The sequence below is a fragment of the Patiria miniata genome, unplaced genomic scaffold (assembly GCF_015706575.1).
Source record: "Patiria miniata isolate m_02_andy unplaced genomic scaffold, ASM1570657v1 HiC_scaffold_24, whole genome shotgun sequence".
Lineage (NCBI taxonomy): Eukaryota > Metazoa > Echinodermata > Asteroidea > Valvatida > Asterinidae > Patiria > Patiria miniata.
In genome coordinates this window covers 16,946,098-16,959,290 of record NW_024037063.1, presented here as the reverse complement: position 1 = coordinate 16,959,290, position 13,193 = coordinate 16,946,098, and the positions used below count along the sequence as shown (strand labels likewise).

The 13,193-nt window shown below is 45.5% G+C and overlaps 1 long non-coding RNA gene across 1 annotated transcript; it reads right to left on the bottom strand.

Annotated features, from left to right (window-relative positions):
* Positions 1–273: 273 nt before the first annotated feature.
* LOC119732709 lies at positions 274–13,024 on the bottom strand. Its single transcript, XR_005271586.1, has 3 exons — positions 12,744–13,024; positions 6,368–6,463; positions 274–342 (listed from the first exon to the last, which is right to left on the bottom strand). It is a non-coding gene; the product is annotated as an uncharacterized LOC119732709 (long non-coding RNA).
* Between the last annotated feature and the right edge of the window lie 169 nt (positions 13,025–13,193).

The following is a 13,193-nucleotide window of genomic DNA, read 5'->3' as shown; positions in this document are numbered from 1 at the left end:
TAGGGATGCGATGGTATCTTCACGGCGATCACTTGACGCTCCAGCTTCCACGTCAGAGTTCCCTTCGGCTTTGTCAGGACTTCTTTGGGATGATTCGTTGCCTACCCCATCAGCAATAACCTGTAATAAGATTGAAGGTAATCTGTGATGTGTTAGGGGTGTTGTGTTACATTTTTCGAATGCAAACAAACTTGCAGTAGGATGAGGGAATGCATGATGTTTGTAATGTCTTCCATTTTGAAAATTTTGCGGATTTTAAATGTTTACCTCCACACCTCGTTGGCTGTTCTGACGTGATGAGTGCGCGGCATTCTCATCTGTCTCCATAGCCACTGGCTCCGTCTAGTGTAAAGAATATAAACAAAATCATTCCAATTCTGGACCCTGGCGTCTTGATTTAAAGCTTGTGCGATTATAAATCTAATTCAAACCGAAACAGAAATACTGATCTATGATTATTATAAGGGCGAGATTTTTTCTCAACCTTTGCTCAGACTAGCAGATTTGCGTAATGACCATCTTGCCAAGATGACAACTGACTGTAAAGTTGTATCTCAACATACACGTAAAGTAGCATGACATGTCCATGAGTCAAGCATTGCTACAGATATTTCAACCTCCACTTTTCTATTTCTACGCTCTTTGAGTCTTTAATCTCATGTGGTAATTCGTTAATCTCATGTGGTAATTCGTTAATCCCATGTGGTAATTAGTTAATCCCATGAGGTAATTCGTTATGTTCGCAAGGTCCCTAATGGAAACCAGCCTCTGGATAAAAGGTCGTTATAATGTCAATGGCCGCAATGCGCGTAGTCTGGTTCAGACCAAATGATGCTGACTTTTTCTGATAAAATTACCGACTTGAAGAAAACATTTTCAATTGTGTACACAACATATGGGAGTAAATTGAATCTCTAGCGAATTCTATGCGAGCACTCTGATTGGGTCAGATTCCAGAGTGTATACTTCGAGGGTTTGTACTTTGTATAGAGTAACATTACAAAATTCATTATATGGCATACAAGACTCAAATAAATCAAGTATATCACAATGATACATTTTATTTCTATACAGAATTGACCTAGCTGAGTGTATTGGTCGTTAAAACATCGCCAGATCTGCAAACATGTCCCTGACGTATTGAGAAGAGCTCCCCGTGTAACGGAATGAATGAGTCCTCATTTGCATAGCGATGCGTGATTGGATCTCACCGCTAAAATGCACTGCAATATGTATTGCACTGCATATGTATTGCACTGGGGTCAAAATGGGTTTGGATGTGCTGGGGTGAGAATGGAGAATTGAGCAGCTCCATCTCCACTGAAGTACTCCATTGCTTAGCATGGCGTCTCAACATCAGCCTCTCATAATCAAATCCTCCTGTCTGGCTTCTCTTGCCAACCCTGTTCCTACAAAACGACAGAGGATGTCAGAGAGTGGCGCTATAACCAGGTTGCTCCGGATAGGTGGAGCTCGTCGGTCTGGGTTGCCAATCCACCTAGGACAAGGACCACTCTGATCACAAACCCGGGTAAGTCGGCAAAATAACCCCAGCTGTGAGTAAAATATTACAAAGACTAGAACCGATGGACGGCGCGGAGGATATACCACAAGATTGGTTCAACGGGCCTGAAGGCAGGCCTAGCAGAGCGTTGTGGAGCACGATTTGGGCACGGTCTAACACTAAGACCACGTTGCCATCCACTGCATCCCTCCGTATCCCCAACTGTCTTGACTATGTCTTGCTATTGGAGCAGGTAGGCCAGGGACGAGAGAGTGAGGCTGACGTTGCGCAACTCTTCCTCACTATAATCAAAGTCAAGCACAAGTCTTGGCTTCGATGAATTCCGCGCATCTTCAAGTCCTGTGGCGATGGGCGAGCGGCGCAGCAGCAGGTGAGGATACACTGGAAGCTGTAACTGCGAACTTGCACACAGGCGGCTCAGGCCATACGGTCGCTCTCCTCTGAACCGAAGCAGCAGTGGAGTTCAGCAGCCCCCTGAGCGACTGAGCAGCCCTCTTTAGGATCGCTCTGCTCACCTCCAAGCCTGCGGAAGGGGCTAGAAAAGGTGCACTAAAAATTGCCTCCCTCCCTATCCCCAACAATCCATCAACCCTGGCCAACATACCGCGGTTGGCAGGGATCCCTGAAAGTGGTCGAAACATGAGATATAACAGAAAATGGGTACTGACACTTTCCCTTGGCGCATGGAACGTCAGAACTTTGCTCGACAACACCATAGCTGACAGGCCAGAGAGGAGAACTGCACCAGTTGCAAAGGAACTAGCACGCTACAACGTGGACATAGCCGCAATGAGCGAAATACGTCAAGTTAACAAGGGCCAACTTACTGAGATCGGATGTGGATACACCTTCTTCTGGAGTGGAAGCAGCAAGGATGAACGTCATGTTGCTGGTGTAGGCTTCGCCATCAAGTCCCAACTCGTGCGTCAGCTCTCCAAGCTGCATGGAGGCTTTAATTATCGCCTCATGACCCTCCAGCTCCCACTAGGTAGCAAGAGGAATGCCACACTAATCAGCGCCTACGCCCCAACCATGACCAACCCAAATGACGTAAAGGACAAGTTCTATAGAGAGCTTTATTCACTCATCACAGGAGTTCTAAAGTCGGAAAAACTTGTCATTCCTTGGGACTTCAACGCCAGAGTAGGGACAGATCACGACACCCAGGAAGGCGTTCTTGGTAGGCACGGCGTTGGCAATGGTAACAGCAACGGGCTCCTTCTTCTCCTGAAAACGTTCGCCGCACACGACCTGATCATCACCAACACAATGTTCCGTCTACCTGCTCGTAATAAGACGTCATAGATGCACCCCCGCTCCAGGCACTGGCATCTTATTGACTATGTCATCACAAGAAAAAGGGACAGGCAAGACGTGAAAGTGATCAAGTCTATGTGTGGCGCAGACTACTGGACTGACAACCGGACTATTGTGACCAAGTTTAAGCTTCGTGTTCTGCCTAAGCGCAGGCCCCAGGGACAACCTGAAAGATGCTTAACATCTCCAAGCTGAAGAGCAGTACAACTGCAGAAAAGTTCTCCAGCGCCCTGGACAGCATTCTGCAAGACTCCCCCGGTGACCACTCTGGCATTGAGGAGCAGTGGGTAACTTTCAGAGATGCAGTCCACTCAGTTGCCCTTGATCGAGTACCTCGGACCAGCTATTCGTAAGCACCAGGACTGGTTCGACGAGAACAACGACGAAACACAGGCATTGCTAACTCAAAAGCACCGCCTCCTCTGCAAGTACCAAAACGACCCACTGTCGGCCTCAAGCAGCATTTCTCAACATTCGCAGCACAGTGCAGAAAAGGCTACGTGAGATGCAGGAAACCTGGCTCGGCAACAAAGCTGACGAAATTCAGGGCTATGCAGACAAGCACGACTCCAAACGGCGTTACGACGCCCTCAAGGCTGTCTATGGTCCACCATCTTCTGGATCCTCACCCATCCTCAGTGCAGATAGGTCTCAGCTCCTGACAGGAAAGAAGCTCATCCCGGAGAGGTGGGCCGGGCACTTCGACAGCGTCCTCAACCGTCCATCCTCCATCAGCGACGAGGCCATAGCCCGCTTGCCCCAGGTGGAGACTAACCACAATCTGGACGCTCCCCCGACTGAGGAAGAATTCAGGAAAGCTGTCAAGCAGATGTCTTATGGCAAGGCACCAGGACCAGACACCATTCCCGCGGAGCTGTATAATGCAGGTGGCCTAGTCATGATCCAGCAGCTCAACATTTCCAGTCCATTTGGAGCGAAGGCCTGTTTCCCCAACAGCTTAAGGGCGCCTCTATTGTTCACATCTACAAGCGGAAAGGCAATCAACAGTCCTGTGACACCCACAGGGGTATCTCACTCCTGTCTACTGCTGAAAAGATTCTAGCTCGCGTTCTCCTCAACCGCCTTTTTGAACATCTGGAGCGTGACCTCCCAGAAAGTCAATGCGGATGCTGCACTAGGCGAGGAACTGCAGACATGATCTTCGCAGCCCGCCAGCTTCAGGAAAAGTGCCAGGAGCAACACTGCAATCTCTTTGTGACCTTCACCGACCCGACCAAGGCCTTCGATACGTTAAGCAGGGATGGCCTCTGGAAGATCATAGAGAAGTTTGGTTGCCCTAGAATGTTTACCACGATCAGACGCCAGTTCCATGATATCATGATGGTCAAGGTCCTTGACAATGGAGACGAGTCTGAGGCTTTCCCTGTGACTACTGGCATCGAGCAGGGATGTGTGCTTGTCCCCACACTCTTCAGGATGGTTCTCTTTACCATGCATGCTGATGGATGCCTTCAACACCTGCCAAGATGGAATCCAGATCAGATATCTAATTGATGGATGTCTGTTCAACCTCAGAAGACTGCAGGCAGTGACAAAGGTGAAAGAAAGGGACCTCCTTTTCGCCGATAACTGTGGCATGAATGCCAGTTCAGAGCAAGAGATGCAGCATGAGGGCAACTACTTCTCCTTAGCATAAGTGAACAACTTCGGTCTTACCATTAGCACCAAGAAGACTGAAGTCATGCATCAGCCTGCACCTGGCAAGCCACAACAAGAATCACATGTCACGGTAAAAGGCAAAATCTGAAGGCTGTTGACAATTTCACCTACCTAGCAGCACTCTCTCACGCGGAGCCAGTGTCGACAGTGAGGTTGGCAACAGAATTGCAAAAGCAAACGTCGCCTTCAGCATACTTCGCCAGAACGTCTGGGAGCGCAGAGGCCTCAGCATGTCCACTAAGATGAAGGTATACCGTACGGTGGTCCTAACCACCCTACTCTATGCCAATGAGACAAGGACCGTACCCACGCCAGACATGCCAAGCAGCTCAACCACTTCCACCGGAGTTGCCTCCGCCGTTTCCTACACATCTGCTGGCGGGACAAGATCCCTGACACTGAAGTCCAACGGCGCACTGGCATGCCCAGCATTCACACCCTGTTGCAGAAGGCACAGGCTAGATGGGCTGGACACATTGCCCGCATGGATGAAAGTCGCCTGCAAAAAAAACTGCTGTACAGCGAACACTGTCACGGCTAGCGTATGGTTGGAGGGCAGAAAAAAGGTTCAAAGACTCCCTCAAGTCAAGCCTCAAAGCATTGAATATCAACGTATGGAACGGGGAAGCCCTTGCCCTCAACCGTCCAACCTGGCGCAGCATGTTTACCAAGGGAGCGCTTGCAGCTGAAACCAACAGCAGTGCAGCAGCAGAGCAGAAGCGGGTCATGTGGAAGGCTAGAGCGTCAGCCCCAACCAACACACCAGCAGCCCATCCGTGTCCCACGTGTGGGAGGACTTTCCGGGCCCGGATTGGCCTCATTAGCCACCTCCGGACCCACCGTTTTCTTCCTATAGACCACAAAGCCATGGTCATCTTCGACTACGTAGGACGAGTAGTATGTATTGCACTGTTTGCATATATGAATAACGGTGCAAGAGTGTAATCGTCAAGTCGTTAGATGTGTCGCAACCCGGCCGATTACGTACTAGTTTTATGCCAGCCGCGCCGATCAAGTTCGACTGAAGTTCACGGACTAAATACGACTTTATATACGACTTGTCATCAAGTCTACGTGGCCGCGGAGAAAATCCAATAGGAAAACGGCTTAAATGGAACGACAGTACCATGGGGAGAACATGTTGTCAATATGGCGGCGCCGTGAATGTCAATTCTTTGAGTTTTATCGATCGGTTTGCACTTTTATAGTCCTTGAAAATAAATTATGAGTGACAGTGACATTATGACGGTTACATGCGAAAATACACGTTTTGACGAAGTAGGGAAACGGAAAAGCTCAGCCCTGCAGCAGGAATAAATTGTGAACGACTGGATCGTTAGCCTTTGTTGTTTAATTTTCGCCGACGGTGGCCGTGGTAGCAAACAGTCGGTCCCACCAAACGTTGCAAACGTCGGCAAACGTTAGCAGTGTTCGTTTTTTTGAAATGGAGCGCGCGCATCCCAGGTCTTTTTACTGTAAATCATCAATTCCTATCCAAATCCAATCATCAGCAACTCCTATCCAAATCCAATCATCATCAACTCCTATCCAAATCTAATCATCAGCAACTCCTATCCAAATCCAATCATCAGCAAATCCTATCCAAATCCAATCATCAGCAACTCCTATCCAAATCCAATCATCAGCAACTCCTATCCAAATCCAATCATCATCAACTCCTATCCAAATCCAATCATCGTCAACTCCTATCCAAATCTTATCATCAGCAACTCCTATCCAAATCCAATCATCAGCAACTCCTATCCAAATCCAATCATCAGCAACTCCTATCCAAATCTAATCATCAGCAACTCCTATCCAAATCCAATCTTCAGCAACTCCTACCTTATCATCTTGGCTTTGGGAGAGCTGATGATATTCATCTGGTCCCTCATTCCCGCTCAGTCGTGCGTCCGGCGTATCGTTACATCCTGGGTCCATCTGAAACACGTACAAATTGTACAACAATGACATGAAACCCAGTTGACCACTGGGAGAAGAACGACTCCCCTCCAACTTGCACTCACCCCCACGCATGTTCGCTTTCCATTTACTCAACGGTCATTTATGATTTTTCAAAATGCGCATGCGCAGACGGTTTCCTAGCAGACGACACTGCTTTTTTACATTGCAGACAACGCCAAACCGATGACGACAAAAACATTCAAGTAAAAAATAGACCCCAATGCAATGCTATATTTTGTCAAAAATGATAATTTTTAATATGAGATTGTGTTCAATACCTAGCCTTATTAATTTGCTAAAGATTTAATTACTATCAAGCTTTTTTTTTAAGTGGTTTTAATTTCATTTATAGGTTGCGAAATATTCGAAATCATATTTGTTTTGGTGAATCCTTTAATGCCATGTTTTTCCTAAATATCATTTTCCCAGCAACAAGAGCCCCATGTTGAAATAGAAGGTAATCAAGGCACCCTTTGACGGTATTTGTACTCCTGCAATTAAAGCTAGTCGAAAACTGTTATTAAAATAGGCTGGTTCCTGGACCCTCCATTACAGGTAGGAACTATCTGCAGCCATGGAAACTGGTCTTGCTAGATAACGTGGTTTCAGGTCGCACAGTAGAATTATCTTTGCGGACGTCACATTACTGACGGACATGCAACTGTGCATTCACACTAAAAAAAAAAAGAGGAAATTGAAACAAATCAGAAGCCTTTGTACAGTGTTTTTCTATTTTGAATGACAGAAATAGAGAAAAACATTGAGGAAATCAGCAGATCTGAAGAAAAGTTGAATGTCTGATTTATGTATGTGCAGTGCAGTGTGATGATGGACATTAATGCTCCATTCAAAACTGCAATTGCGGAGCGAGAGCGAAAACAGATTTAAACTAAACTTTCACAAAATCTGCTGAACTTGCCCGAATTAAACCCGGATTGCAGGCTTATGTAGTTGTAGTAGGGTTATATGCACACGTTTTCAACGGGCTTACCACCCCCCCCCCAATAATTTGAAAAGAGTGCCCTTTTTTTACGAAGTGCCCTTTTTTCTGAACAAGTGCCCTTTTCAAAAAAGAAGTGGTGCCCTTTTTGTGGCATCTTCCGTTTTGGGTGCCTTTTTCAGAATTTCGCACACGAATCGCCCTGAAAAGCACCATATATTGGCCCTTTGTGTGCATAATTGTCGGTTTTGAACAGCGCCCCCATCGACAGATGGTACCAGCCCCCCCCCCTCGCTTTCTGATGTTACATTTCCACATTTCACAACAAATGTGCAAGTGCCCTTTTCACAAATTGTTACCCCCCCCCCAATAAAAATGACCGTGCTACGCCCCTGCCTCAGAATCAAGTGAAAAATAAATTCACTGCTCAGTGGCAATATTTCGAGCATGCGCACAATTTAAATGACACCAATGAATATGGGTGGCCTTAAGCCACCGATCTCTATTATACTGACTGGATAGCGCTTCGGGCAGGGGGTGAAGTCACTAGACGCCATTTTGACACTCCTTTGGCCACGTAAAAATGTATGCAAAGTCATGAAATAAAATTATATATTTGAGCAAATATAAACATGAGTAAAATAACACTGTGGGCAAAACGAATGAATAAAAAAGTGTTCGATGATCCAAAATTGCTTCCTAAACCATTAAAATTCTGTGCGTTGTGGGGCTTTGATTTGGTCTACCCGATGTTTCCCAATACCTATGTTCCCCAATACCGATGTTCCCCGAAATCCTTAGGCTTAGGGTTGGGGGTTCGGGTTAGGGTTGGTAAGGATTTCGGGGAACATCGGTATTGGGGAACATCGGTATGCACTCCTTTGAGGTAGTTTCAAAATGGCCGCCGCGTGTGTGCGAGGGCGTCACGGTCTTGTGTACATGCATTGGTCGAAGCGCTATCCAGTCAGTATGGGCCTTTCTTTTGTTTGTAAACATTGGCGCCATTTCGTATGGGCTGCCGTAAGCGCATAAATTGAAGCCGTGGTTGGCAACTTATTTTTCCCAAAAAAGTCCTCATAACGCCATCAACACATAGTAAAAAGGCATATGTGGGAATTATTTTGTAGCTTTGTTGAAATGTTGTATTTTCAAGTATCAAATAATATTTTGGTGATCGGTAATAACTCTTCTTCATTTTTGCAGTGTTGGACCTCCCATAGTTTTGCAGGCCGTGGTTGCCAAAAATGCAGTTTGCCAACCAAGCGCAGAAAGGTCTATAATAGAGATCAGTGCCTCAAGCCCAGCTTTCCAGTCAGCCCGTGTATAGATTGGTTACGTCTCGATAGTCCGAAGTCCCATTGGTCCGAAGACCCATTGGTCCGAAGTCCCATTGGTCCGAAGTCCCATTGGTCCGAAGTCCCATTGGTCCGAAGTCCCATTGGTCCGAAGTCCCATTGGTCCGAAGTCCCATTGGTCCGAAGTCCCATTGGTCCGAAGTCCCATTGGTCCGAAGTCCCATTGGTCCGAAGTCCCATTGGTCCGAAGTCCCATTGGTCCGAAGTCCCATTGGTCCGAAGTCCCATTGGTCCGAAGTCCCATTGGTCCGAAGTCCCATTGGTCCGAAGTCCCATTGGTCCGAAGTCCCATTGGTCCGAAGTCCCATTGGTCCGAAGTCCCATTGGTCCGAAGTCCCATTGGTCCGAAGTCCCATTGGTCCGAAGTCCCATTGGTCCGAAGTCCCATTGGTCCGAAGTCCCATTGGTCCGAAGTCCCATTGGTCCGAAGTCCCATTGGTCCGAAGTCCCATTGGTCCGAAGTCCCATTGGTCCGAAGTCCCATTGGTCCGAAACATAATACTGTGTAGTTCCACTTGTTCAGGTTGACTGCCACCCTAACCCTATCCCTAACCGTAACATTAACCCTAACCCTAATCCTATTGGGCGTCGGACCAATGGCACTAATTCGGACCAGCGGGACTTCGGACCAATGGGACATCGGACCAATGGGACGTCGGACCAGTGGAACGTTTATAACAATGGAACGTATAGACCAATGTGCCGTCGGACCAATGGGATTCTGACCAATGGGACTTCGGACCAATGGGACTGCGGACCAATGGTACTTCGGACTATAGAGACGTCCCCGTATAGATTGGCATTCGCTCTTTTCACGCTCCGCCATTTGGCATGCAGAGCCTCTATCTGGCAACTTTACACAATAAAAATAGCCGGTTCAGTGATCTGAACCCCGACACAGGAATCACTAAACCGGCAATATATATTGTGTATAGTTGTCAGATCGAGGCTGTGCATGCCCATGGCGGAGCGTGAAAAGAGCGAATTGCAGCCATCGTTGGTTTGGTGCAGATGTCCCACATAAACACGGAGCAGACCTTTGCATGCATTCATTGTTACTGATTGTCAAATGTGGCATGGCTTTATTGAAAAAAGGATACTGACTCCACTTACCATAATAACTTTGATAGTTTATTCAAAGTTTCGTTTCCTGTTGCAATTTTACTGTTGCAATTGTAGATTTTTTTTGCAATTTTGCATAATATTTTTCCCGTTGAGGCATTAGCAATGATATGTTTGCCTTTAGAACTACGCACAACGAAGGATACAATAACGAACCATTGATTGTTGGATGACTGCATGTCCCGTCCAAGGTACAAAATGACATCAGGTTCGAACAAACAAAACGTGCTATGCGGGAGCGCATTCGTGCGAAATCAATCCTTGCCTTTCGTGAGTTACTGTTCGTGACGAAGACCAGTTTCGTTCCCAGCACGTTGCACAACCAGGGTATTCCTGCCCAGGTGCAATCGCCTACATTACGGTGTCATATGAAAATCAGACTCGTATAAAAATCGGACTCTTTTTCCCTTTTATTGGTTAAACCCTCTCACGTGACCGGTCCCTCTCCGAATTATCTATGCTTGAGCATGCGCAATACCGCCAATGTGTCCGTATTTCATAAAACCTGAATTCATGCTACACCGGTAACAAAATAAACATTTCCAGCGTCCCCGCTCGATTTTTTATTTTTTTACCTTGTAAGTCGAGGGGTTTTTCTCACCCACACGACCCCCAAAGCACATCACACACTCAAAGGAGACGCAATTGATCAGAAGGTTTATATGAGTCTGAAATAAGTATTATTTTTTACTGTTATGGCTACCCCAAACGGAAAATAGGAAAGAGTCTGAAACAAAACATATCAGGTACATGTGGCAGCTTCGGAAAACCGGTTGCCCTTTTGGTGAACGAAAAGAATCATCGGTCATATTTCATTCGGCCGCGTAAAACACCACATTTGGTTTGCGAGACCCGGTAGTGTATAGTTTCGGTTCCAGGGAGGGGGGGGGGGCAAATAATTTTTCTGAAAAACGTAACCCCATTTAAGTCTTCCGGTATAAAATGATATAAGCGCGAGCGGGTATTAAAGTATTGCAAGTATAACAGATATGAGGTGCTGTTGCTTTCGTTTCATAAAAAGAGAAAAAGTCGCTGGGTGGGCAAATAGAATAAAAATAGAATAAAATATTTTTTAATGGCTTTGACAGTTTATTGTCTGAAGCCCGCATTCAATTGTTTTAACGTTTACTGTTTAAATCTTGCAGTTTTTGCAACTGATTGATCTGACATGGTTGCCTGCCATTATGCAAAATGTTACATTCCACTTTGGCCGGTCCATATTAGAAAGAATATGTTTGCATATAGAAAACTACTGCAAACGAAAGCTACAAAGTATGGCATTCATTAGTAGACAAATGTCATGACCCGTCAAAGGTACAAGGTAACGTCAAGTCAACAAATAAATATGTCAGAAGGGTGTCAAAGGGCCCTTTCTTCGCAGCAGGTTGCACAATCAGGGTATTTCCCCGATTTGCCCGTCATGTGCAATCGCCTATATATCCCGGTTACAAAACAGACAAAGTCAGCGTCCATGTTTACCCATCCTCGTACCCAGGGGTTATATTATTTTTTTAACCTCCTTTCCCAATGTGACCCCTGGTTGGAAAACCTTCCTGTCATTTGCTTTCTGTCTTATGTTTTCCTGAAATATATTAAAACGTTATGTATTTCTCTCGCAAGACATCGATTATACACACCTTTATATTTTTTTACAATACTGGAAATAGCCCTTGATACTACATGTATATACTTAATTCTTAAGGCTCTTGCCCCCCCCCCCCCGAAAATTTGGTTCTGGATCCGCCATTGATTCCGGTACATGTCCTAATTCAATACAGCAAAAGCAATAAATTGATTGATATCGAGTACTTAGTGTTTCTATTCCCAACGTGTATAAGTATTCTATCGATCGCTGTGAATTATTACGTCTACTCCAACCTTTTTACATTTTGTATGGATTAATGCTACTGCATATTGTCTGGATATTAAGATTGTAATCGTTTAAATTTGACACACACAAAATTGTGCACCCTTTCGGATCTCATGCCGCTAGGAATTGGTTCTGTTTTACCCCAGAAACCACATACTAAAACAAACGCTGATTTAAGTACAGCAAGGCACCAGACTGTACCTAATTAGCATACGTGTGCGAGATTTTTGAATATGTAAATATGATCCAATATCAGGATGAGAGCAGGTAGTGGTGGGAGCGTTCTGCGCAAGACCTTGGGAAGAAAAATGCTGTACGTGCCTGATTTTTTTTTCGGGGTGGGGTTGATTTTTTTCGCTTGCAACAGCTCCCATTGGTTTTGTACACGTTTTCTTTCCAATCGAGGTCGTCCTCCATTTGACTCCCCGCCCTCAATTACTACACGACATGTGTGTCATCGATGTACACCCTAAACATGCACAATATTAGTTTATTAAAGCTGCAGTAATTGTAGGGACATGTGACATAAGAGAGGATACACATGTTGCAGGAACTTGGAACTTATTAAGACGTTTAATTGTTTGGGGCACATTTTTGTACATGCTTGGAAACACGGTCAAAAGGTCAGTTTCAAGAAGTGTTCTACGCAGCGGCCACCATTTTACCATGGTGGAAAGCAAACACCGTTCGTGCTCGCAAATATCCAATACAACTTGAAATGTGCGGAGAGATCGAGGCCTACTTTGAAGTGGCCCATGTTTTCAGAACTAGGCCTACATGTTGAGCACAATAAATTATGTTTCCGCAATATGATACATGTATAATTGCTATTTTGTGTTACAATGATGAAAATGAGATATGTGGCACTGTCGTATCGGTATGCACACGCCAGCTCTATGATGTTTTACATCAGCTAATCGCTGCTGCCAGTTGCAGACACAGTTCAAAGGAAAACTTGAAAATGCTTACCTCATCCATTACATGTAGTAGATATCCAAAATGGCGGCGAAAACTCGTCACGGGAGATGACGTGTTATGAAGGTCTATATGTCTGGAAGCGGAGAATACGAGCTCTCATATATCACCGAGCGTACTAAACAGCATTCAAACTCATGCAGCTTGGCGGAATGTATGAGCCGTTCCCGTTATTTCATCGTCATCTGGCCGGTCCGTATCGTTTGTGAAAAGTTCCTTTTGATGCTTGTGATGTTTGATGAATCGAGTTTCGATTTAAGCCACACAGTCGTCCTGTGACTAAATACAACTGTGAGCCCGCCAAAAATTCTTGGCGGGTTTTATCTGAAAAAAAAAAATACAATTAAGCGGAACAGCGGAAATGTAATTTACACAGGGGTAACCTAGGCTCCGGCTGTTTCAAAATTGAGGGTATTTCGTATTGTAATTGCCCAATATTAACAT